The following is a 27,559-nucleotide window of genomic DNA, read 5'->3' as shown; positions in this document are numbered from 1 at the left end:
TGTACTGTGAATATGACTCTATCTCTTCAACAAAGTTAACATCCTGTTGTGCTTGATGGTCAACAGTTGCTGTTGATGATGCATCAGCAGAAGTTTGCATCTTTCCCTGAACATATACTGTCTCATAGTTATATCTCATCAACCTCAATCGCAATCTCTGAATTCGCAGAGGCATCTTTGCAATTTGCTTCTCATCTGGTAAGGAAACCAAAGGTTTGTGGTCTGTCTCAATAATCACTTTTAGGCCAACAATGTAATCAGAAAACTTCTCGCAAGCCCATGTGACTGCAAGTGCTTCTTTTTCAATGACAGTATACCTTGTCTCTATCTCAGACAAAGCTCTGCATGCATGATAGATTGGTCTTCGACACCCCTTTTGCTGTTCTTGAAAGAGGACTGCCACTAACCCTGTAGATGAGGCAACAATTATAGTTAGTAATGAGAGGTCATAATGTGCTAATATCTCTGGTGAAACCAACATCTCCTTAATTCTTCATAATGCCTGCTCTTGATGTGTGTTCCAATACCACGCTTGATCTTTTTCAAGAGTTCTGTTACCGATGCCAAATTGGTTAAGTTTGCCAATTGACCATTCCAAGGAATCTTTGGATATATTGAACTGAAATTGGAGTTGTAAACTCATTAATGGCTCTCGTCTTTGGTGGATCTGCCTTTATATGTGTCCCAAGAAACGGATGGACGCCTTGGAGAAATCATACTTGTTGGTTAAACGTGAGCCCTTCTTCATGAAGGCTACTTAAAACTGCTTTTACTCTCTGGTCACATTCCTCAATGGAAGTTCCATGGACCAGGATGTCATCCATGTGACATATCATCCGTTTGAGGCCCTGTCAAATGTTGGACACGGTCCTTTGGAAGATAGCAGGTGCACATGATATACTGAAAGTTAGCCGATTAAAGCAAAATCTTCTGAATGGTGTGATAAATGTTGTAAGTAATCTTAACTTTTCATCCAATGGAACCTACTAAAAGCTACTATTTGCATTGAGTTTAGTGAATTTTTTTGGATAGCTTTGCTAGGCTGTCATCTACCTAAAACAGAGGATGGATTTCTCTGGCCACGGCTTTGTTTGATACAAAGAGTACTATTTGGTTTCGGAACAGGAACCATAGGCGAACACCAGTCTGTTGGTTTCATGACAGGAGAACTGACTCCCCTTCTGATCATCTCTTCCAGCTTATTTGATACTTTGTTCATCAACGGGTGTGGATCTTTCTTTGTGTAAAGATACATACCAGTCTGGCATCTTCTCTTAATGTAATGCTACACTCGGTCTTCAGTCTTCTTAGACCCGAAAATAGCTTTGGAAAGTCTGCTTGAAAGTGAATGTTGGATTCTGGCTGTTTGATTTCATCCACCTTTTTGATTCAATGTAGGTCTAAGCACGCTTTTCTGCCTAACAGAGAAATTTATTAGAATGTATAGGGTGTTCATGTTCTGTCTTCATCTATATTGAAGTATAGCTTGTAGTTTTCTCTTGACTTTCATTTCAATCCCTCCTGAACCATGTAACTGAGTGTCAGTGGGTTGTAAGCAATGTGTGAACAACCATGTCTCTTGGGCTAACTAAACTGTGACACTTGCACCTATGTCCAATTTGAAATTGGTAATATTGGCATAAATGACTGCTTTCCAGAATGCCTGAATGAGATCACTAATTCCCCTGAGGAAGTCTCCTAGTTTGTATTCCAATGGAAGTTGTTCCACTTAATTCACAGCTCTATGTGTGAAGGCTTTTTACCTAACATTTCTGTGAGGAGAGGGCTTGCTCTGGCACATCTTTCCAAAATCGTCTGTCCTATTGCAATTAAAGCACTCAGCTTTATTAGCAGGACACTGCTCACATCTGTGCTTCTTTTTGGCTCTGCAGCACTGGCAGGGTTTCATGGTGTCTTGCACCTTCCCCCCTGAGTTTTTCCTTCTTATCGGTAGAGTGATTTTCCGCCATGGGCTTCAGGAACTGTACTATCATCGGATTCTTTCTGATCGAAGGCTTCTCTTCAGCCCGCAGGATGGCTCTATTTTGTCTTCTGAGCTCTGCCTGCCACACCATCTGAATTACTTTCTCCAGAGTGAGGTCCTCGTTTGACTGTAAGAGATCTGATAAAGACTCGTCAGGTATTCCCACGGCTATTTGGTCCCTGATGAACTCAGACTTCAGTTCTCTGTCGTCACATCCCTTAGCCAATCTGTACAAATCATAATGACAGTGTGTATTGATTCGCCCAGATTTTGGATCCTTTTAGTAAACTTTGCTCTTTCCAGGATCTTATTACTTCTTAGATTAAAGCATTTGTCAAGGCTTGTAACACATTGTCAAACTTCTCTGAAACTTCATTTATACCTTGCCTTACGATTATGTCATCCGCAATTGCACTCATGGAGTACAGTCGAGTATTAACTTGCTCAGCCTCAGATTTGGTGTGTAGCTGAGAAGATATACTAAATCTTAGGAATTGTTTTCTCCACTTCGACCAATTCTGTATCTGATTGGGTCCTTCTGAATTCTGGAAGCTTTCAGGCATTGTATATTGTGAATCAATTTTTTCCTAACTCTTTAGAAATTCTCTTTTAATAAATTTACTTTGCTTTAATGGACATCTTCCTGCTCTTTTTAGAGGTTTCCTGCTCTTTTCAGGTGTTCCCATGCTTTTCCTTCGTGGTCTGCTCGAGTAATGGCCGCTGCTTCCTGACTCGCCCTCACAAGGAATTGACATTTTTCTTCCCCATCTCGCCTACCCAGTGCGCCGGTAAAAAAAAATAAATGCATCCTTTCCAAAAGGTTTTGCATCTGATCCCAACCGTTGCTGCCTACTGTGACTCACAGCCTGATCGCTGGACCTGTGTTCTGCTCTCAGACCATCATGCTTTTGTGATGCAGCCTGAATGCCTGCACAACTGACTCACCAACTGTTCATGTCTTCTTTTGGCAACTGAGCAGCTCTGGAGCTCTTTGCAGTCTCCCTTCGAGATCTTCCATCTTCTTGGCACTTTCAATAATTTTTAGGTGTTTTCAGCATTGCCACCAAATTGTGTATTGTTGTTAGCATAGTTTGAACATTGTTTACAGATATCTTGGAGTCTTTGTATGGCTAAATAGTAACTCGTTTATTTTATATACATAACTATTTACACTCTCAATAAGCTTGTCCAGCTAACAACTCTGATGATACTTCTAGCTTCTTCCAAGCCGACTACACATATGGTTACTATATCATCATCACTACAGTGGGAGCATCAACCCTTTCAGACACTTGTACTACAGTTTACTATTCTTTTGGGCATAGTTGGATTGAAAAGTGGTAAAAACGATAACATTAACTTATACCCAGGCCATATGCAGTCCATGTATCATGTGGAGTGATTCAAATTGGCTGAAGACTGGCATCTGTGCTCTTGGGGACTTCAGGAGGAGGCCGAGATGGCCGAGATCCACTTTAGACTTCTGGTTGAAGATGAATGCAAATGCTTCAGCCTTGTCTTTTGCACTGACATGCTGGATTCCACCATCACTGAAGATGAGGATGTTTGTGGAGCCTCCTCCACTGTTTATTTTTTACGGTAGTAGTACTGCACAACACTATGGAGGATATCCTCAGTGTGAAGACTGGACTTTGTTCAACTCCTACCAGTACTGTCATTGACAGATGCATCTTTGACAGGTAGATTGGTGAGAATTAGGTCATGTAGGTTTTTCCCTCTTGTTTGTTCTCTCACCACCTGCTGCAGGCCCAGTCTGACAGATTTGTCTTTCAGGACTTGGCCAACTGAGGTGTTACTGAGCTACTCTTGGTGATGCACATTGAAGTACCCCACCCAGAATACCTTCTGTGCCCTTGCTGCCCTCAGTGTTTCTTCCTAGTGATGTTCAACATGGAGGAGCACTGATTCATCAGCTGAGGGAGGGCAGTAGTTAATGTGTATATAAGTCTTTGCTCGAGTCGCTCTGAACAGGCTCCAGAAGCTGGCCGAGCGCGTCTACCCTGAGGCACAGTGTGGCTTTCGTGCAGAGAGATCGACTATTGACATGCTGTTCTCCCTTCGTCAGATACAGGAGAAATGCCGTGAACAACAGATGCCCTTCTACATTGCTTTCATTGATCTCACCAAAGCCTTTGACCTCGTCAGCAGACGTGGTCTCTTCAGACTACTAGAAAAGATCGGATGTCCACCAAAGCTACTAAGTATCATCACCTCATTCCATGACAATATGAAAGGCACAATTCAACATGGTGGCTCCTCATCAGAGCCCTTTCCTATCCTGAGTGGTGTGAAACAGGGCTGTGTTCTCGCACCCACACTTTTTGGGATTTTCTTCTCCCTGCTGCTTTCACATGCGTTCAAATCCTCTGAAGAAGGAATTTTCCTCCACACAAGATCAGGGGGCAGGTTGTTCAACCTTGCCCGTCTAAGAGCGAAGTCCAAAGTACGGAAAGTCCTCATCAGAGAACTCCTCTTTGCTGACGATGCTGCTTTAACATCTCACACTGAAGAATGCCTGCAGAGTCTCATCGACAGGTTTGCGTCTGCTTGCAATGAATTTGGCCTAACCATCAGCCTCAAGAAAACGAACATCATGGGGCAGGATGTCAGAAATGCTCCATCCATCAATATTGGCGACCACGCTCTGGAAGTGGTTCAAGAGTTCACCTACCTAGGCTCAACTATCACCAGTAACCTGTCTCTAGATGCAGAAATCAACAAGCGCATGGGTAAGGCTTCCACTGCTATGTTCAGACTGGCCAAGAGAGTGTGGGAAAATGGCGCACTGACACGGAACACAAAAGTCCGAGTGTATCAGGCCTGTGTCCTCAGTACCTTGCTCTACGGCAGCGAGGCCTGGACAACGTATGCCAGCCAAGAGCGACGTCTCAATTCATTCCATCTTCGCTGCCTTCGGAGAATACTTGGCATCAGGTGGCAGGACTATATCTCCAACACAGAAGTCCTTGAAGCGGCCAACATCCCCAGCTTATACACACTACTGAGTCAGCGGCGCTTGAGATGGCTTGGCCATGTGAGCCGCATGGAAGATGGCAGGATCCCCAAAGACACATTGTACAGCGAGCTCGCCACTGGTATCAGACCCACCGGCCGTCCATGTCTCCGTTATAAAGACGTCTGCAAACGCGACATGAAATCGTGTGACATTGATCACAAGTCGTGGGAGTCAGTTGCCAGCATTCGCCAGAGCTGGCGGGCAGCCATAAAGACAGGGCTAAATTGTGGCGAGTCGAAGAGACTTAGTAGTTGGCAGGAAAAAAGACAGAGGCGCAAGGGGAGAGCCAACTGTGCAACAGCCCCAACAAACAAATTTCTCTGCAGCACCTGTGGAAGAGCCTGTCACTCCAGAATTGGCCTTTATAGCCACTCCAGGCGCTGCTTCACAAACCACTGACCACCTCCAGGCGCGTATCCATTGTCTCTCGAGATAAGGAGGCCCAAAAGAAAAAAAGGATGTTCTAAATTTATTTGATAATGTACCGTACAATAGGCTTGTTAACAAAATTAAATCCCATGGAATTAAAGGGCAGCGGCAGCATATGTATGCAAAAATTGTCTGTGAGGCAGAGAGCCGAGACTGGTAATGAATAGTTGTTTTTCAGACAGGCCCCTTAGGGCTCAGCCGACTGTTCTTTTTAATGTTTATTAATGACCTGGACTTAGGTAAAGAGGCATGATTTCAAATTTTGCAGATGAAACAAGCTTACAAATGTCATAAACAGTCAGGAGAATAGCAGCAGACTTCAGGAGAACAATATACAGATTGGTGAAATGAGAAGACAAGTGTCAAATGAAATTTAATGCAGAGAAGTGTGAAGTGATGCATTTTGGAAGCCAAAAGTGAGGAGACGCAATACAAAATAGTTGTTTATTTAAAATGGTATAATTAACCAAGGTACAGGGAGTCCTGGGCGTTCACATACACCAATCTTAAGAGTATGACAGGACAAGGTGATAAAACTTTTTTTTAAAAAAAGCATACGGGATCTTTGGCTTTGAATATAAAAGAATAGAGTACAAAAGCAAAGAAGTGATGGTAAACCCCCCTATATAATCCACTGGTTAAACCTCAGCTAGAGTATTGTATCCAATTATGGGCAGGACACTTCAGAAAGGATGTCCAGGGCTTGCAGAGGAAAGTTACCAGAATGTTATCAGCGTTGAGGGAATTCAGTTATGTGAAGAGACTAGAGAAGCTGGGATTATTCTTCTTAGAGAAAAGTGGGGCTAGATTTGATAGCCGGTAAAAACAGGCATGGGACTATGATGTAGGATCAACGCACACCAGTTTTTTCCCATGCAAGCAGAAAACTTTGTGTTGCCTGCTAATTTAGAAGATTGTAGTGTACAGTCAGCACTAAGCATGTTGCTGATTGGCTCCATGCCTGAGCAGGGAGTGCAAATTCATGAGAGACTAGCATGAGTTTAAGTCATAGAGAGATACAGCACTGAAACAGGCCCTTCGGCCCACCGAGTCTGTACCGACCATCAACCACCCATTTATACTAATCCTACATTAATCCCATATTCCCTACCTACACTAAGGGCAATTTACAATGGCCAATTTACCTATCAACCTGCAAGTCTTTGGCAGTGGGAGGAAACTGGAGCACCCAGCAAAAACCCACACAGTCACAGGGAGAACTTGCAAATTCCACACAGGCAGTACCCAGAACTGAACCCAGGTTGTTGGAGCTGTGAGGCTACGATTCTAACCACTGCACCACTCCAAGTTTACTTGCTTTATTTAAAGCTAATCTGCACATCTTAAAGGAAAAGTGCACTTTGGCTTCTGCAGGTGCTGGAAGTCATTCTATACATGATTTTGACCTGGGAACACTCTATACTGGAACAACATGGCAGTTAGATGGTTCTAAGGATTTTTGACACATCCCTGGAGGTCATGGGGCAGGAGGTGGAGAGGAGGAGAGATGTCAGGTATCCACAGGGGGCCAGAGGCCTCCAACTAAAGGCTGTCATACCGGAGGTACCATTCATTCCTGCAACTAGGGACTTAGACAATGCTCTCAAAATTGCTGATACTAGCAGGTCCCACTGCCGCTCTTGGTGGTCCATTCCATATATCCAGCAGAATGTGTGTTAAAATAAGTTACATCCAAGCATTTTGCTCATTTTATACCCAAGTTTGGGAAGTACATCGACTTCTAATAGTGGCAGGAGGACGCTAACCATTAGACAGCTGCCTTATGTCAGCTTTACATTTCTATTTTAAAATTTCAGTTTGTTGTATTTGCGTTTTTTTCCACTTCGTACATTTTGAGCTTATTGTATTTACACTTTTTCCTTTCATAGGTCATTTCAGTTTATATTTCAAATTAATACAGGTTTTGGATTTAAAATTGTTGCAAAATTAACTAACAGGAAGCAGAACATAACAGTTGGATAATAAAAACAAGAATTGCTGGAACCACTCAGCAGGTCTGGCAGCATCTGTGAAAAGAGAAGTAGAGTTAACGTTTCGGGTCAGTGACCCTTCTACAGAACTGACAAATATTAGAAAAGTCACAGGTTATAAGCAAGTGAGGTGGGGGTGGGGCAAGAGATAACAAAGGAGGTCTAGATTGGACCAGGCCACATAGCTGATCAAAAGGTCACGGAGCAAAGGCAAACAATATGTTAATGGTGTGTTGAAAGACAAAGCATTAGTACAGATTAGGTGTTAATATACTGAATATTGAACAGCAGCAAGTGAAAACCTGAACAGACTAAGATGAAATGAAATAAATGCAAAAAAAAAAATTGTAAAAAAGAATGTAAAAAAAAAGGAAGAATAAATGACTAAAAATGAATGTAAAATGGGGGGCTGTCATGCTCTGAAATTATTGAACTCAATGTTCAGTCCGGCAGGCTGTAGTGTGCCTAATCGGTAAATGAGATGCTGTTCCTCGAGCTTGCGTTGATGTTCACTGGAACACTGCAGCAATCCCAGGACAGAGATGTGAGCATGAGAGCAGGGGGGAGTGTTGAAATGGCAAGCAACCGGAAGCTCAGGGTCCTGCTTGCGGACTGAGCGGAGATGTTCCGCAAAGCGGTCACCCAGTCTGCGCTTGGTCTCCCCAATGTAGAGGAGACCACACTGTGAGCAGCGAATACAGTATACTACATTGAAAGAAGTACAAGTAAATCGCTGCTTCACCTGAAAGGAGTGTTTGGGGCCTGGGATAGTGAGGAGAGAGGAGGTAAATGTGCAGGTATTACACCTCCTGTGATTGCAGGGGAAGGTGCCATGGGACGGGGACGAGGTGGTGGGGGTAATGGAGGAGTGTACCAGGGTGTCGCGGAGGGAACGATCCCTTCGGAATGCTGACAGGGGAAGGGAGGGGAAGATGCGACTGGTAGTGGCATCACGCTGGAGGTGGTGGAAATGGCGGAGCATGATCCTTTGGATATGGAGGCTGATGGGGTGAAAAGTGAGGACAAGGGGAACCCTGTCACGGTTCTGGGAGGGAGGGGAAGGGGTGAGGGTAGAGGTGCGGGGAATGGGCCGGACACGGTTGAGGGCCCTGTCAACCACAGTGGGGGGAAATCCTCGGTTGAGGAAAAAGGTCATATCAGAAGCACCGTCATGGATGGTAGCATCATCAGAGCAGATGCGTCGGAGACGGAGAAACTGGGAGAATGGAATAGAGTCCTTACAGGAGGTAGGGTGTGAAGAAGTGTAGTCGAGGTAGCTGTGGGAGTCGGTGGGCTTATAATGGATATTAGTAGACAACCTATCCCCAGAGATGGAAACAGAGAAGTCGAGGAAGGGAAGGGAAGTGTCAGAGATGGACCATGTAAAGGTGAGAGAAGGGTGGAAATTGGAAGCAAAGTTGATAAAGTTTTCCAGTTCGGGGCGGGAGCAGGAAACGGCACCGATACAGTCATCAATGTACCGGAAAAAGAGTTAGGGGAGGGGGCCTGAGTAGGACTGGAACAAAGAATGCTCGACATATCCCACAAAAAGACAGGCATAACTAGGACCCATGCGGGTACCCATAGCGACACCTTTTACCTGATGGAAGTGCGTGGAGTTGAAGGAGAAGTTGTTCAATGTGAGAACAAGTTCAGTCAGGCGGAGGAGGGTGGTGGTGGATGGGGACTGGTTGGGCCTCTGTTCCAGAAAGAAGCGGAGAGCCCTCAAACCATCCTGGTGGGGGATGGAGATGTAGAGCGATTGGACATCCATAGTGAAGAGGAGGTGGTTGGGACCAGGAAACTGGAAATTGTCAAAATGACGTAGGGCGTCATAAGAGTCACGGATGTAGGTGGGAAGAGACTGGACCAGCGGAGAAAAGATAGAGTCTAGATAGGAAGAAATAAGTTCAGTGGGGCAGGAGTAGGCTGACACAATGGGTCTGCCGGGACAGCCCCGTTTGTGGATTTTGGGAAGGAGGTAGAAGCGGGCTGTCCGGGGTTGTGGGACTATGAGGTTGGAAGCTGTAGAGGGAAGATTTCCAGAGGAGATGAGGTCAGTGACAGTCCTTTGGACGGTGGCTTGATGTTCGGTGGTGGGGTCATGGTCCAGAGGGAGGTAGGAAGAAGTGTCCGTGAGTTGGCGTTGAGCTTCTGCAAGGTAGAGGTCGGTACGCTATACGACAACAGCACCAGCCTTGTCTGCAGGTTTGATGACCATGTCGGGGTTAGACCTGAGAGAACAGAGTGCCTCAAGTTCAGAGGGGGACAGGTTAGAGTGAGTGAGGGGGGCAGAGAAATTGAGATGACCAATGTCTCGCCGACAGTAGGATAAAAAGTGTAGAATCTGGGAAAATGAACGTGCGCATTTACCTATATTAGAAAAAGTAAACAGAGTGAATTAGGTATTTTACTTTGTAATGATGCTGAATATTCAGCATCCTTCAATTACTTTAAATCTCATTTTTCTATTTGCACGAAAGAATTGAGATTGTAAAATTGGGTTGTGTAGCACTGTAAGATTTCTTTGTGTTTGTGGTCTGGGTGTGGGGGGACGACATTGCCTAGTTTTGGACCCATATGGTACAGACCCTGGTTTTCTTAAATCAAGTTCGAGAGGATATTAAGCACAGCAAGGATTTACAATGCAATACTTAACTAACGGCAGTAGCTATACAGCAGAGTGCAGAGTGCCCTGCATTCTTGCTTCCCGAGCCGTTGTGGGGCGATCTTCACTCTCTAAGTGTTCTCTTGACTGTAGTGTGGTCTATTCTTCAAATCTGTGTGTGCCCCAATGTCTCGCTACCTCCTTATTTTATCCCACTCTGAGGATTTCTTTTTGCCATATTGGTCATAGTCCAAATTAACCCTTTCAATTAGTCAGGTATGACCTCACCTTCCATACATTGTCTCTACAAACGGTTTGATGGGCTGAGTAATTGTCACACAATGGCGAATATTTGATATCCTATCAACATTCCAGTTATGACTAGCCTCCACGTGCTTTTATTTACATTTCCATCCCCATGAGACCTACAAGTCTATCAGTTATTGTTACTCTGAGTCTCTCTTAATTGAAATAAAGACGGACAGTCATCAGACATCCCGCTTTATCTCAAAACCATTTCTACCTTTTTCCTACAGCAGTCACTGTCCTTCACCATCTTTACAGTACAGCATACGAATATACATTTCACATGACTACATGATTCCAGACAAAAGATAATATCATGCACTGATGCACATACAAAGTATAACTATTCCCTGGCATAACCGTATTATTTTATGAAGGGATTATACTTTAAAAATATAACACCTCATGTAAACTGCAGCAGGCCATAACCTGCAAAGGTTCATTCAAGCAGAACAGTAACAGCAAATTAACATAGTTCTTACAGCACCCATTGTTTCAGCTGTATGGGTGCCTTTTTGGTACCAAGATGGTGCCTGCCCCAAGCACACACATTCGGCATGGCTTGCGTTCTACAACGTAACCACACATGGTCAGCATGCATCCAATGAGAACCATGCTGACACATGAAACATGGGGCGGCACAGTGGTGCAGTGGTTAGCATTGCAGCCTCACAGCTCCAGCGACCCGGGTTCGGTTCTGGGTACTGCCTGTGAAGAGTTTGCAAGTTCTCCCTGTGTCTGCGTGGGTTTCCTCCGGGTGCTCCGGATTCCTCCCACATGCCAAAGACTTGCAGGTTCATAGGTAAATTGGCCATTATAAATTGCCCCTAGTATAGGTAGGTGGTAGGGAAATATAGGGACAGGTGGGGATGTGGTAGGAATATGGAATTAGTGTAGGATTAGTATAAATGGGAGGTTGATGGTTGGCACAGACTCGGTGGGCCGAAGGGCCTGTTTCAGTGCTGTATCTCTAAACTAAACTAAACTAATCCACTCAAGGTCAGGCTGCCACACCAGCCTAGACCAAGGGGTCCCTGGGAGAATGTACAGATAGACTTTACGGGACCCCTACCACCGACTAGGGGGAAAACAGCCTCACAGCTCCAGCGACCCGGGTTCGGTTCTGGGTACTGCCTGTGAAGAGTTTGCAAGTTCTCCCTGTGACCACATGGGTTTCTGCTGGGTGCTCCGGTTTCCTCCCACAGCCAAAGACTTGCAGGTTGATAGATAAATTGGCCATTGTAAATTGCCCCTAGTGTAAGTAGGTGGCAGGCGAATGGTGGGGATGTGGTAGGGAATATGGGATTAATGTAGGATTAGTATAAATGGCTGGTTGTTGGTCAGCACAGACTCGGTGGGCCAAACGGCCTGTTTCAGTGCTGTATCTCTAAAAATGAAAAAAAAATCACAGAGCAGAAGCAATGGTTCTGCTGCCTGGACTGTTCTGGAGGAGCCCTCTGTTGGTAAAAAAATGAATGTTTTCTTTTTACTTGAGCAGAGGCACAAATAGTAAATGCTGAAAGCTTCAACATCTTTATTTCCTCTTTCAGCAATGAAAGCAATTTACAACAACAACTGGTATTTATATAGTGCCTTTAAAGTAACAAAACATCCCAAGATGCTTCACAGGAGCATTATAAAATATGACACAGAGCCACCTATAAAGATATTAGGGCCGATGATGAAAAACTTGGTCAAAGAGGTAGGTTTTAAGAACTGTCTTGAAGGAAGAAAGCGAGGTAGAGAGGTGGAGATGTGTAAGGAGGGAATTCTGGAGCTCGGACCTTGGCAGTTGAAGACATAGTCACCAGTGGTGGAACAACTAAAATTGGGGATGCTCAAGAGGCCCAAATTATGTGAGCTCAGATATCTCAGTGCGTTGCCGGGCTGGAGTAGATTACAGAGATAGGGAAGGGTAAAGCCATGGAGGGATTTGAAAACAAGGATGAGAATTTTAAAATCCACGCATTAGTTTACCAGGAACCAGTTTGGATCAGTGAGCACAAGGGTGATGGCTGAACAGGATTTGGTGTGAGTTAGGATCGGGGCAGTAGAGATTTGAATGACCTCAAGTTTACAGAGGATAGAACGTGGGAGGCCAGCCAGGAATGTAAAAGAATAGTAAAGTCTGGAGGTAACAAAGATAATGTTGAAAGTTTCAGCAGCAAATGAGTTGAGGCAGGAGCGCAGCTGGATGTTGTTATGGAGATGGAAATAGTGATGGCGCTACTATGTAGTTGAAAGCTCATCACATCATAAAATATGACACCAAGGTTGTGAACAGTCTGGTTCAGCCTCAGACTGTTGCCAGGGAGCAGAATGGAGTCAGTGGCTAGGGAGCGGAGTTTGTAGCAGGAAGCAAAGACAATGGCCTTACAAGCATAACAGGTTTAACAGATAGAGTCCAAAAACATAACCATGCATTCTAACATTGTACTGATTTTCACAGTACAAACAGTCTCCTTGATACCCTTTTTCTACGTGTAGCAGATTTGGCTCTGCCTCCTTTCCATTGTTTGACTTCCTTTTGCTATCTGATCTAAAATGTGGGCTGGATTTAGCCGAGGCGACAGGGGTCCGACCGCCGGGGCTGAAAGCAGGATGGAGGTTGGGGGAGAACAACATCATTTCGGCGGGCAGCGAGACCTGGGGCCACATTTAGCCGGTGGCAGCCAATTAAGTGGCTGTTGCCGGGACTGCCATCCGATGAAGGATGGCTGCTCGCCCTCAAGAGTTGCCAGCCCAATCAGAGGGCCAGCAGTCTCAACAGCGGCAATGCTAGCGGTGGCCACTGCTGAAGCTGCACCTGGAAGATGAATGTGCATTGATGGTCGTGCACCCTCAAAGTCAGGTAAGTGGGATCTGGGGATGCTGGGGACAGTGGTGGGGGTGGAGGGGGAGGCTGCTGAGGGCATGCAGTGTCATTGCCATGGGGGTGGCCATTGCTGGCAGGGGGCCCCTCCTTAGGCCAAAGAGTTCCTAAAAAGCTGGGGCCTTCCCTTTAGAGCCCACTGGAATGCTGCCAGGTTTTACCTTACAAAATTATTACAGCACAGAAGGAGGCTTTTCAGCCCATTGTTTCTGCACCGGCTCTCCGAATGAGCAACTCACCTAGTGCCATTCCCCTGCCTTCTCCCCGTAACCTTGCACATTCTTCCTTTTCAGGTAACAGTCAAATTCCCTTCTGAATGTCTCGATTGAACCTACGTCCACCACACTCTCAGGCAATGCATTCCAGACCTTAACCACTCGCTGCGTGAGAAAGATTTGCTAACTTTAAATCTGTGCTCTCTCGTTCTCGATCCTTTCACGAGTAGGAAAAGTTTCTCTCTATCTACTCTGACCAGACCCCTAACGATTTTGAATACCTCTATCAAATCACCTCTCAGCCTTGTCTTCTCTTAGCAAAACAGTCCCAACTTCTCCGTTCTATCTACCCGGTGGTCCCCCCACACACCAACTGCTGATAAAATGCGAGTGGAGGTGGAAAGATGTCCTTAATTGGTCGGTTGGATGGCTCAATTGGGCTCTGGGCGGGCGGGCCATCTGCCAGCTTTCCTGCCATTGGCAAGATGGCATGGTGATGGGAAGATGTCAGGCACGACACCCAACGCCTTCCTGTGCCATTTTGCCAGCCTTCCTACCTCTGAGCCCATCCCCACAGCCCCATAATTCTCCTTCAGTAATTTTCCACTGCTTCCAAACTGACCCAAACCCAAGTTATTCTGCACATAGTCTTTTCACTTTTCTGTCTGTTCTCATTCTCTAGCTGTCAGGTTTTTATCTGAAAATTCTGAAGGAGCAGTTGCATCTTTAATAACACTATTGTCTTTCCAATTGTCACAATTTTTAACCTCCCAGGTGCCTCTTTGCTTGTTCTTTTACCCCAAGTTCCAACACCCACCAATACTCAGTCAGTGTCTCATTTCGTGGCGGTCTGCTGTATAGTCCATTTGAGCACTGGTATCCAGATCTAAGATGGCAGCAGTCTGAGCCTGTATGGCACCAAGCTAGGCCTACATGGCAATGAGCTGAGATTTCATGACCTCCATCTGATCTTCCACTGCAATACTCGGACGTTGACTGAATTGTACTTTGTAGGGATGGCTCCGCCTACCAGCTGAAAAGTCAGGGGAGACCCTCCACCACTCCTGGAAGCTCTTAATTGGTCTTGGTCGGGACTTCCGCTCTTCTGAGGGAAGAAGTCCCATCGCCAACAGTTGCTGGCCAATCAGAGGTCCCGCAGCTCTTCAGTCCCAGCAGTGCCACCGGGAGCAGTGGCCACTGCTGGCATTGCACCCAGCCAGGACCAGCAACAATGGAGGAGGCCCCGGAAAAGGTCAGTGTGGATCAGACCTCTCCAGGGACAATTGGCTGGGCCCGGCTAGGTGGGTGTGGGGAGGTGGGGTGTGTCGATCAAAAGGGCAGGGGGAAGTGTTCCAGCGGGGAGGGTGGCTTTTGCCACGGGGGGTGTGGGGGGGGGGGGGTGGGTGCTCTCCATGGGGCACAGGGTGCCTAATCAGAATGGCACTCCCAGTCTGCAAGGTAGCCGCCAGGTATTTCTGGTCGGCTTCCACAGGTGCCAAACTGCCTGTCTGCTTCTGGCAATATACCCACAGTGGTGGGAGGAGGCTCTTAAGTGGCAATTAATTGTCTGTTTGCTACCTCCCTCGCTGCTGGTAAAATAGCAGCGGGGGCAGGTTAGGTGACAGGAATGGTGCCCCCGCTTCCACTTGATTTTATGCCCCCCCCCACAACTCCTCCCAGCCCTTTCCTGGGGGGTGTAACATTCTGGCTGTTGGGTGGCTGCTGCTTGTACTGCAATGGGAGCTGAGAGTTCAACCATCAGGCGCTACATTATAGTCGAGTCCACAAGTGTTCTCATGGAATTCACCACCACTTCTACTCTGGAGAAGATGCTCTGCACAAGCTCTGCACAAAGCCCTGTACCAAGTTGTAGCTGGACTCCTCCATACTCATTGACAACGACAGCAGGCTTTCTGGCAGGCTGTCCAATTCGTCAAGCATTTCTGTGTGCATGCCCATCAACCTTTTTCTATACATTGCCTTATTAAAGTCCACTGCAGTGGAACTCACGTGCAACATTGCCCTCCAGGACGCTGGCACTGATGCTACCCTTTCCCCTGCCTTTTCCCCTTGTACCCAATGTGTCAGCACATGCATCTGTAGTTTCTACGCTATCTGCTAAAGTATGCACAGTGCCAGTTTGTGTGCTGGTGGCTGTGAGTTTGAGATCGAGTGACAGTGTTTCTTCTTCATCAGTGTCCTGCTCCTCCTGACTTCACGCTCCCGCACTACTGCTTGATTGGGTGGCAGTTCTTGGGCATTTGAATGGTTAAAGGCACAAGGGTAGGGTTAGGTGAGGGAAGAGAGGGAAAGCAAGACGCCCATGCTTACACTGTCTGCAGCTTGTAAATCTAAAGAGATTGTGGGATGAGGGGAAGTGGAATTCCAGAAAGTGGAATCGGTTGGAACATACTGTCATCCTCTATGGTTTCAGTCACACCACTGGCCACATCCCCTGTTGTGAACACTCCAATGGCCACCAAGCACCATCTCCTCCATGAGGGATAGGATGTGCAGCTGTGACTGTCCCCGCTAGACTGATTCTGCTGTCTTCTCCAATTATGTGCCACCTTGTCCTGAAAGAGGGAGGGAAGTGTGTCAGTGAGTATGGTGCAATGTGTTTAGGTGATGTGCCTGTCATAGGTACATGGGTGATGATGTGTGCAATCTGTGAGATGTGAGTATGAGGCTTGCAGCAGTGCTAAGTGTACGATGTTGAGGTGGGGCTAAGAATATTAGGCATGTCATTTTTAATAGAGGCTGTTGGTAGATGAGTGAAGTGGGTGTGGTCAATGGAATTTTTGCGGCACTGTCTCCAGGTTCTCAGGGCTAGATTGCGAGCATTAACTTTTTAATGTCTGGAGGGAAGAGAACGTCTCTTCTCCTGTCCACTTCCTGCACCAAGACCCTTGGAATGAAGAACCTGAGAGCACGCTCTCTGGCCTGTTATGCCATTTCCACTCCTCTTTCTGTTCAGAGATTTTTCTGTAAGCAGGTTCAGCCCCTGCTGCAGCCAAAATGCACCTCGGTTTTAACAGGCTGGTTTTAAGTGGTGTTTTAAGTGTTACTAGATTCATATGAACTTGGGCCCCCAGCTGAGGCATGCAGTCACTCAGTGTTGTGCTTGGTGCTGGGCTGCAAACCACTAACATTTAAACTATCAGGCAGCATGAAGTTTATGTACTGCCTTCATCACTTTGAATGGGAGAAGGTTAATTGCCCATTGCAATCCCCGTGCCTGTTATCAGACCTGAATCAATTTCTCCCCCCAAGTATTTTAGGTGTGAAATTTGTAAGATATGGGTGGCACAATTGGGCTCAGTGGGCACTATGAGGCCCCTTAAGGTTGCAAAAAGAAGTCCAACATGACTTCTAACATGAAGTGTGCCGAATGCCATATTGGTAAAGTGTTTAGTAGGCATGGTCCTAACATTCACCATCAGAATACAGTGCAGGCAAATTGTGCTAATTTGATGCCAGCGCTGCCATTTTGCTGCTACTCACTCCAGCCTACTCCCTCTCTTAACCTCCTACAGCTGAACATGCATTCAACAGCATGAGGGACCCCACACCAGTGCTATTTAAAGGGATTATCTACTACTTCCTGGTTGGTTGTTTGACTATTTCTTCTGGCTGTTGCTACAATTCCACACATTTTTGGTGGTTTTCATAGTTGTTTTAAGTTTCAAAAGTCGACAGGGAGTGGTGTGACAGGTGCTGAAGTACTTTTGCTGACTCCAAGACTTCTGCACCAGCTGCTTCCACACATGGATGAGCTAGTAGGCCTTTCTCTTGGCACTGAGTATGAATGGGCAGAAGCCACGCAGTGTAGGACAAGCTGATAGAAGAGGGAGGAGGAGGGGAGAAGGACTCTCAGCAGGAGTCCCTATCCTCCCAGAATGTTCAGCACAAAATCCACGACCTGAACATTAGTGGCAATCAATATTTGAGATGTCTGTGTTTCACTCAGGAGGTCGTCATTGAAATTTACCAACTGCTGCAGCCACAACTGCAACCACAAAGCAGGGCAAGCACTGCATTGCCAGTGACTGTGTAGGTGACCAGGGCTATGAACTTTTATGGATGTAATTTGCAGTTTGCAGTGCAGTGCTGCATAAAGGAGGTCACTGAGGCTTTCTATCAAAGTTCTCATCTGAGTCCTCTGCAATAGAACAATGCGCAACCTTGCCTTCTGGCAAGCTGACACCTGCACTCTTCTTTGCCTCTCTCCTGGCTGCAGCACACTGGTGTCAAGTGTCTCTCCATGTGCGGATCTCGCCTCAATGCTTTCCTCAAAATTATGCACAATATCAGCATCTGAGCAGGTGGCTGCGACAGTGAAATCGAATGACAGTGTGTCTTCATCTTCACTGTCTTCCTGCTCTTTAATAACTCCCTGGGCAGGTTGCAGTCCTTGAATATCTGAAATGAAAAGCAGACAAGGATTAGTTTATGGTGAGGGGAGCAGAGAAATTCAGAAGTGCAGGCCTACATCAACTTTAGATTGTAAGTCAAAAGAGAGGTAGGGATGAGGGAGAAGTGGGATGTAAGGATTACATGTGAGCATAAGGTCATCTTCAATGGCTTCAGCCCTGCCGGTGGCCACGGCCTCAGCAATGGCCTTTCCTACAATGGCCAGCACTGTCTCCTCCATGGGGGTCAGAACCTGCAGGCCCACCTCTCCACATCCAGTTCATTCCTGCTGACACTGAATGTGTACCACCTGCTGCGACAAGAGAGTGGCAAGTGTTTTAGTAAGTGTCGTTCAATCTGTTTGGGTGATGTGGCTGTCATGGTTGAATAGCTGGCAGTGTGTGCAAGCTGTGAGATGTGGATGTTAGACTTGAAACAGCACTAAATATGTGAGGGTGAGGTGAAACATATTTATGATTGGTATGGGCCGTGTTCGATAGAGTTTGTTGGTCGGTGAGTGATCGGGTTTAGGTGACTTCACCAGTGGCTGAGGCTCATGGTGCAGTTGGTAGAATATGGCATTTGAATATGCATTCGCACACCTTGACCACTTGTGTGAGGTTATTGAACCACATCCTTGGAGATACATTCTTGGCATTAATCTCTGCAGGTACCCACTGCCTTCCCATCCTGTGTCTGGAGGGCCACTTTCCCCCCACCCCTCCCTTCCTTTCCTCCTTTTCACCTCCTCCACTAAGACAATCTGGTGTTTGAAAATCTGGAGGCTGCTTTCTCCCATAATCAGCCATTCTTTTCTCTTTCCCAGGTCAGATTCTGTTGCAGAACAATTTCCAGGACCTTCTCCAGCCATAATGCACCTCTTGTTTAAAAGGTGCAGTCTAGCTTTAAGTAGAGGAGGTTAGCTTTAGACAGAACAAGTTAGTAACCCTATTGATGCGTGCAGCCATGAATAGCATGAAGGGTACTGGCTGCATGCAGAAATTATTATTGTAAACAGGCAGCACATGCTTTCCACTCAATAGGTGTTCATTGTGCATCATGGTCTCCGTACCCTTTCTCGATGCTGACCAATTTAACCCCCGAGATCTCTCTAACATGAATTTTAATGGGTTGAAAACGCAATTGTGAGCAAACCACAGAAAAAAGTTTTTCCCCTGATCTACAAATAAAATTTGTTGATTAAAGATATCAAAGAAACACTTTGGCCTTCAAGTCAGTAAACTCCCCGAATTAATCTCTCATTTCATATGAACCAAAAGAAGGGGTTTATAGATTGAGACTACTTGTTACCAATGAAGTGGGAACATGGGAATACTAATGGTTGATGCTCTTGGTGGTTGATACATGCAGTTAAGGCAAAAGAGGTTTGGCACTCACTGGCACCAATTCCAGACAAGAGTTATCTATATTGTCTGGCAGGAGACAGCTGACAGTGTAAGTATTCTCTCCGCAATCCTAAATGTGCCCAGAAGCAAATGTGGAAGAGGATGCAGACCTCAGGGAGGATGTCAAAGTAAAGTAACCCAGTATTCAGATTCAGAGTAAACCTAGAGATGAATAAGAAATTGTTGAACTGTAGAAAACAATGAACATTTATTGGAAGAATTATGTTGGGTTGGGGAGAGGCACTGTAGAAGGAAAAAATTGTGGCCGATGCAGCTAAATAAATGCACGTATATATATATTGAAAGTATAGCCACATATTGTTACAAAATGGAGTATTTACCCAAGGCATTGTGGGACAAGTTAGTTAGCTTGCAGCCTTGAGCATGGTACTGCTTAGCACAGGTAATTAGCCTGACCAGGGAGGGCCCCTCATATCAGTGTATAAGACAGCTGCTTTGTGTAACTGCAGACTGCACGAAGCAATCAGGAATGCAAGCTTGATAAAAGTAAAAGGATTCATTGTGAAGACTCAAGGATAGTTGATAAGGGGGTCTGGGAAACATCACAAGATGATCAGGGGGTTTGCTATGAGCTGATCACGTAGCCACCTGATCCCTTATGAGTAATCTAATTGGTAATATGTGTAATGTACGTAATCAATAACCGTTATGATTGGATTATGTCCAGCCGGGATGGGCTGAGTAACTGTATATCTGTTGTGGATTTTCTTTTGTTCGGTAGAGAGGCATCTGTACAGACCAGTGACCTGCTCCCCGCTGGCGTAATAAACTGTTTGACATTGGAGCAGACCTGAGTGTCGAGTAATTCTTCTAGATTCATTCCCACTAACAGGCACCAACTGTGGGGTCACAGAGCTCATTTTTAAAATCACTACCAATTTTAATTGACATAAATCTGGTGGCATTTCCAGAGTAGCTCAGAAGCCCACAAGACACACTCAAAAGGTGATGTTGAGACAGATGGAGGTGCTGGTGAAAGAAAAAACTGTGCCCACAAGACCTTTCTCCCCTGCACCCGCAACCCCACCTCCACCGTCCCGTTGACCTTATTAAATCAGGACATTTGACTTTTGCTCCATAACGGAGCAGATGTTCTCTGCCTTTTGTCCTTAGCTTATGGATTTCCTGTCTGTTCTGCTTTTCTCAGCTTAAAAACAGGATTTGTGGGGGGTGGTTGGAAAATGCTGCGACTGTGAGTCTGATAATGATTTGTTGACATCTTGTACTTGGATTGTAATACAGAGTTGTTCAGTGTATTTATAGTTTTTAAGTTTACTTCACAGAACAACAGAATCACAGAACCGAGGGAGGCCATTCAGCCTGGCATTCTGGGCTGGATCTCCAAAAGAGCAGTTTACCTCGTGCTATTCCCCTGCCTTCTCCATGCAGCACTGAACATTCTTCCTTTTCAGATAAAAATCCAATTCCCTTTGAATGCCTCAATTGAACTTGCCTCCATCACACTCTCATACAGTGCATTCCAGATCCTAATCACTCGCTGCGTGAAAGAGTTTTTCCTCATGTCGCCATTACTCCTTTTGCTAATTACCTTAAATCTGTACCTTCCTGTTCTCAAACCATCAACCAATGGGAACAGTTTCTCCCTATTGCATCCTTGCCATGGGTTTGTTGTTACTCATTATCAGATACAGATATACTCACATCTGGAAAATGTATCTTATTGTCCTAATCAATCTCTTCTAATTGTGGAGTTTTATTGGCTATCCCTCACCAGCAAGGATGATTGTCTTCCATGCGTCCGAAGATAGCTGATGAGGCTGATTCAGGATCTACAGACTTTATGACACGTAGAGCATTTGTTATCATTTGGGATGTCAGATCGTGCATTATTCATTCGGGTCATGGCTTGTTCTTTCTGCCGCTCTCACTTTTCCTCTACATTTTGTCGTCGTTTGGTCTCAAAATGCTGGGATCCTTCCCACAGACTCTGCCTCCATCTGGTTCAGTCCAGGGCGATGGTCTCCCAGGAGTTGATGTCAATGTTGCATTTCTTCATGTTGACTTTCAGCACATCCTTGTAGCGTTTCTTTTTATTCTCCTCTGGTGCGCCTACCCTGACTGAGCTGGGAGATGAAGACCTGCTTTGGGAGCCTGGTATCTGACATTAAAACTATATGAACCCAAATAAGTTGATGGTGGATAATCATAGCCTTGATCCTTGTGGTGCCTGTTGTGAGAGGACACTGATATTGGTGCGCCTGCCCTCACACTTGGTATGTAGGATCTTCCACAGACAGCGTTGATGAAATGACTCCAGTGCTTTTAGATGCCTCCTATACATTGTGCATGTTTCAGCCCCATACTGCATGGTAGGGATCACAACCGCGTGGTAGATCATGAGCTTGGTTTCAGTTTTGATGTCGCGATCTTCAAACACTCATTTCCTCGGCTGGCCAAAGGCTGCAGCAGTAGATGCCAGGCGATACTGGATTTCTTCATCATTGTTAGCCTTCTGTGAGAGATAACCTCTAAGCTACTGGAAGTGTTCCACATTTTCTCATCATGAATCCTAATCAATGGGGCTGGGACCTGTGCATTTGGAGCTTCCTGATGGAGGACTTGGTCTTCTGAATGTTGAGTGTAAGCTCCATCTTCTCAAATGCCTCAGTAAATACGTTGAAGATTATTTGAAGATTTGTTTCCAACACAGCACCAACCGCAGTGTCATCAGCGTATTGGAACTTAATGACTGAACTCGGGGTGGTCTCTGTTTTTGATTGGAGTCACCTGAAATTAAATAGTTTACTCTGAATTTGAGAAATAAGCTGCAGTCCAGCAGGAAGCTTGTTTCTAGTCAGATGGAGCATGGCTGTTAGGAATCTTGAAAAAAATTATGGAGTATGGTAGTTTGCAATCCTATCAACACAAAGTGATCACAGACCATCACACTTTAAAATGGCATTCTGAGAATCTGAGTCTACAGCAAACCTACTTCAACTCTAATTGCAATAGAGTCTTTGCAGCCCATTTTACCAGCCCATTGGAGACGGGCTGGAATGCGAGAGGGGCAGTAAAATGGTAAAGGGTGTCGTGAGGGAAGCCTGACATATTCCCGCCGCCAGGCCTGTTTCCCACTGGTGGGGATGGCAGTGCCTGCCAGCCGGAGGTGGGTGGCCTATTGAGCCAATTAATTGCCCTATTGACAGTCATGTTAGCACCCGTCAGCTGCATCAAGGCAGACTCCCATCTGCTTCATTGAGGAGGTGGGGTGGGGTGGGGTGGCCTTGGATTCCTGAGGCTCCATGTTGCAAAGAATGGGTCCCCAGCAGTAATGGCCAACCCGTGGCCCTGATAGTGTCACGATTGTACATGTGGGCTTGACTATTAGAGCCTATACAGAGAAAGTAACTTTGTGTTTTGGGGCAAACACCTGACCTGGGGGTTGTTGTAAGTTCAGATAGGCATATGCAGCAGGAGTGAACAGAAGTCTTTATTAAACACTTGTTTAATCTTTGTTAAAGTTAAATCTGTGACTTCAAGTGTGATTCTTTGAGCCTGAGCTGTGACATTGGCGACAAGGATATAAAGAGAAACAATACAGAGGTAAAATTAAAGATATTTAGGATTGTATCATGGCATTTGCTGGAGCTGATATGTCTGTGGTCCAGGGAATTGAGCCAATTGATCCGACAGGTGATGCCAGGACCGTCCGTGTGAAATGCAAAGCATGGCTGGAGGAGTTTGAAGCGTATGCTGACAGTCGCTGTTTGTTTGTGGATGGGGCGACGGATGTGCAGAAAGTACAGTGATGAGCCTTATTGCTGTTCAATGTGGGTGCGTCAGTGAGTGAGATTTTAAAGACATTGCCTGACATGGGTGAAAAAGCGGATTATGAACATGCAGTGAAAGCTTTGAAGGACCATTATGTGGTGACACCAAATGCCACATTCCAAAGGCATGTTTTCCATCAAATTGGCAGAAAGGGGGGAAACAGTAGCCCACAGTGGCGCAGTGGTTAGCACCGCAGCCTCACAGCTCCAGTAACCCGGGTTCAATTCCGGGTACTGCCTGTGTGGAGTTTGCAAGTTCTCCCTGTGTCTGCGTGGGTTTCCTCCGGGTGCTCCGGTTTCCTCCCACATGCCAAAGACTTGCTGGTTGATAGGTTAATTGGCCATTATAAATTGCCCCTAGTATAGGTAGGTGGTAGGGAAATATAGGGACAGGTGGGGATGTGGTAGGGATATGGGATTAGTGCAGGATTAGTATAAATGGGTGGTTGATGGTCGGCACAGACTCGGTGGGCCGAAGGGCCTGTTTCAGTGCTGTATCTCTAAACAAAATAAACAAATTTGTAACTCATTTGAGACAGGTGCCAGATGGATGCAATTATGTTGCGATGGTTCTGAATAACCAGATAATGGATCAGGTGGTCCAACATTGCAAGTTGGATAAATTGAGGCGTAGGCTGCTGGAAAGAGGAGCCGACTTAACATAGGATGAGACTTTTAAAATAGCAGCTACATTGGAAGCAGTGGATGGACAAGTTCACAGCATGAAGCTTGGTCCCATTTCCACCATTGGCACGACAAAATCTGAGGTTAATCGAGTGTCACAACAGAATCCAGATATGCGTAAACGTATACAGCAATTCTGAGAGAGTGTTTCAGATGTGGCAACTTGGGGCACATGGAAGAGATGATTTCTGCTCTGCGAAGGGAAAGATGTGTAGAAAATGTGGGGACAGATACCATTTTGCCAAGAAGTGCAGAAGCAAAGCTGAACATAGTGGAAAGCCTGGAAAATCATGGAAAGGAAACAGAGATGGAAGCGGTACAACAGTGATATGCGTTGAAGCAGATGCAGTGAGTGAGGACACGAACAGCAATCGTGAGAATGTTCCAGTGATTGTTGTGGGTACTGAAGTGAGCATTATTGTATTTTCAGGAAGTGTCAGTAATATCATCAGCAGAGCATTGTGGGAGGAACTGAAGCCAAAGATAATGAAATGCACATCTCGAAAATGTGTCAAAAAGCTTTACCCTTACACATCTAAAACACCATTTCAAACTGTTGGATGTTTCACTGCGAGTGTGAGAGCTGGAGATCAGAGTGTGGAGGCAGAATTCGAAGTGATTGAGGAGCTTGGTGAGCCACTTCTGAGTAGAGGAACTGGCCAAACCATGGGCGTGCTACACATTGGATTGAAAGTGAATTCTGCGAAGCTCTTATGTGGAGCTTCGAGCGGAGTTTGGATCAGTGTTTCAAGGAATTGGGAAGTTGCACATTCGCCAAGTGAGATTAACCATTGACAAGAATGTGAAGCCTGTTGCTCAGCCTGTACGTAGAACACCTTTTGGTCTAAGAGAAAAAATTGAGGCGTAGGTCAAGGAACTGGTTGACCAAGACATCATAGAGCCAGTTGAAGGACAAACACACAGATCTTCACTGGAGAAGGAAGCTAAATCATTTGTGTGGTTTGTGGTGGTTCATGCTGCAACCAGAGCAATGACAATTAGAGAAATTGAAAGAGTCAGACAAGGATTCAGAATTGAATGGCATCAGACAGAGAATCCAAGCTCAATATTGGGAGAATTGCCCACTCAGCGCTTACATTTTTCTAAGAGATGAACTGTGCACAATTGGGAAGTGTGTTCTCTGTTTTTTTAATCGTTCATGGGATGTGGGCATCGCTGGCTAGGCCAGCATTTATTGTCCATCCCTAATTGCCCTTGAGAAGGTGATTGGGAGCTGCCTTCTTGAACTGCTGCAGTCCTTGGCATATAGGTAAACCAAAAGTGCTCTTAGGAAGGGAGTTCCAGGATTTTGACCCAGCAACAGTGAAGGAATGGCAATATAGTTCCAAGTCAGGATGGTGTGTGACTTGGAGGGGAACTTGCAAGTGATGGTGTTCCCATGCATATGCTGCTCTTGTCCTTCTAGGTGGCAGAGGTCACAGATTTGGAAGGTGCTGATTAAGGAGCCTTGGTGCGTTGCTGCAGTGCATCGTGTAGATGGTACACACTGCTGCCACTGTGCGTCAGTGGTGGAGGGAGTGAATGTTTGTGGATGGGGTGCCAATCAAGCGGGCTAATTTGTTCTGAATGGTGTCAAGCTTCTTGAGTGATGTTGGAGATGCAGACATCCAGGCAAGTGGAGAGTATTTCATCACACTCCTGACTTGTGCCTTGTAGATGGTGGACAGGCTTTGGGGAGTCAGGAGGTGAGTTACTCGCCACAGGATTCCTAGCCTCTGACTTGCTCTTGTAGCCATGGGATTTATATGGCTACTTCAGTTCAGTTTCTGGTCAATGGTAACCCCCAGGATGTTGATAGTGGGATATTCAGCGATGGTACTGCCATTGAATGTCAAGGGGAGATGGTTAGATTCTCTCTTGTTGGAGATGGTCATTGCCTGGCACTTGTGTGGTGCGAATGTTACTTGCCACTTATCAGCCCAAGCCTGAATACTGTCCAGGTCTTGCTGCATTTCTACACGGACTGCTTCAGTATCTGAGAAGTTGTGAATGATGCTGAACATTGTGCAATCATCAGCGAACATCCCCACTTCTGACCTTATGATTGAAGGACGGTCATTGATGAAGCAGCTGAAGATGTTTGGGCCTAGGACACTACCCTAAGGAACTCCTGCAGTGATGTTCTGGAGCTGAGATGATTGCCCTCCAACAACCACTCCTACCAATATTGTCATGGACAGATGCATCTGCGACCGGCAGATTGATGAGGACAAGGTCAGGTATGTTTTTCCCTCACCATCTGCCGCAGACCCATCTGGCAGCTATGTCCTTTAGGACTCGGCCAGCTCGGTCAATAATGGTGCTCCTAAGCCACTCTTGGTGATGGACATTGAAGTCCCCAACCCAGAGTAGATTCTGTGCCCTTGCCACCCTCAGTGCTTCCTCCAAGTGGTGTCAGCATGGAGGAGTACTGATTCGTCAGCTGGGGGTTGTGGGGGGTGGGGCATAGGTGGTAATCAGCACGTGGTTTCCTTGTCCATGTTTGACCTGATGCCACGAAACCTCATGGGGTCTGGAGTTGATGGTGAAGACATCCAGGGCAACTCCCTCCTGACTGCGTACCACTGGTAACAGACTTGTAATGCCACAAAGTTTTAGACCTAGACTGGTGATACTAGCTCATGAGGGTCACTTGGAAGCAGTTGGTACTAAGCAAAACGTACAAACCAAAGTATGGTGCCCAGAGATGGAGAAAGATGTGGAAAGGTTTGTCAGAACATATCATGGATGTCAACTTGCCAGTCGACCCAATCCACTAGAACCAGTATGCAGCACACTGCTACCAGCTGGACCATGGGAGGATGTAGCAATTGACATCTTCGGCCCATTTCTATCAGGAGAGTCCATACCAGTGGTGATTGATTATTACAGCCGTTATTAGAGTCATAGAGAGATACAGCACTGAAACAGGCCCTTTGGCCCACCGAGTCTGTGCTGACCAACAACCACCCATTTATACTAATCCTACATTAATCCCATATTCCTTACCACATCCCCTCAATTCTCCTACCACCTACCTACACTAGGGGCAATTTACAATGGCCAATTTACCTATCAACCTGCAAGTCTTTGGCTGTGGGAGGAAACTGGAACACCTGGTAGAAACCCACGCAGTCACAGGGAGAACTTGCAAACTCCGCACAGGCAGTACCCAGAACTGAACCCGCTGGAACTATGAGGCTGCAGTGCTAACCACTGCACCACTCTAGTATGAGAATGTGATATGTATGTCTACAACGACAGTGAAAATAGTGTTTGTATTGACTGAAATATTTTCAAGGTACGGCCTACCAGTCACTCTGTATTCAGACAATGGTCCACAATTTTTTTCATAGACCTTTGCAGATTACATGCAAATCACAGGCATTCTCCATTACAGAGTAACACCTAAATGGACACAGGCAAATGAGGAAGTGGAAAGACAAAACCAATCCTTAGAGAAACAGATGAGGATTGCTTAGGCTGAGATTAAAGACTGGATGGAGGTATTGTTGTCATATGTGGCCATGTATAGAGCAACTAAACACACAATGACGGGAAAGAGCCCAGCTGAGTTGTTATTTGGATGCAAATTACGCATCAAGATACCAGAGCTGAGGGATATTAGAGTTGATCAGCAGGTTCGAGATCATGATGCTGAGAAAAAGGGTGCTGCAAAGTTTTATGCAGACCACAGAAGGAGAGCTAGACAGTCTGATATGATACCAGGTGATGAAGTAGTGCTGGGATGGGAGAGTTTGTGTAAGATGGATACACCATATTATCCCAAGCCGTACACAAT

Source organism: Heterodontus francisci, chromosome 2 (genome assembly GCF_036365525.1).
Source record: "Heterodontus francisci isolate sHetFra1 chromosome 2, sHetFra1.hap1, whole genome shotgun sequence".
In the NCBI taxonomy this organism is placed as follows: domain Eukaryota; kingdom Metazoa; phylum Chordata; class Chondrichthyes; order Heterodontiformes; family Heterodontidae; genus Heterodontus; species Heterodontus francisci.
Note: the sequence above shows the minus strand (reverse complement) of the source record.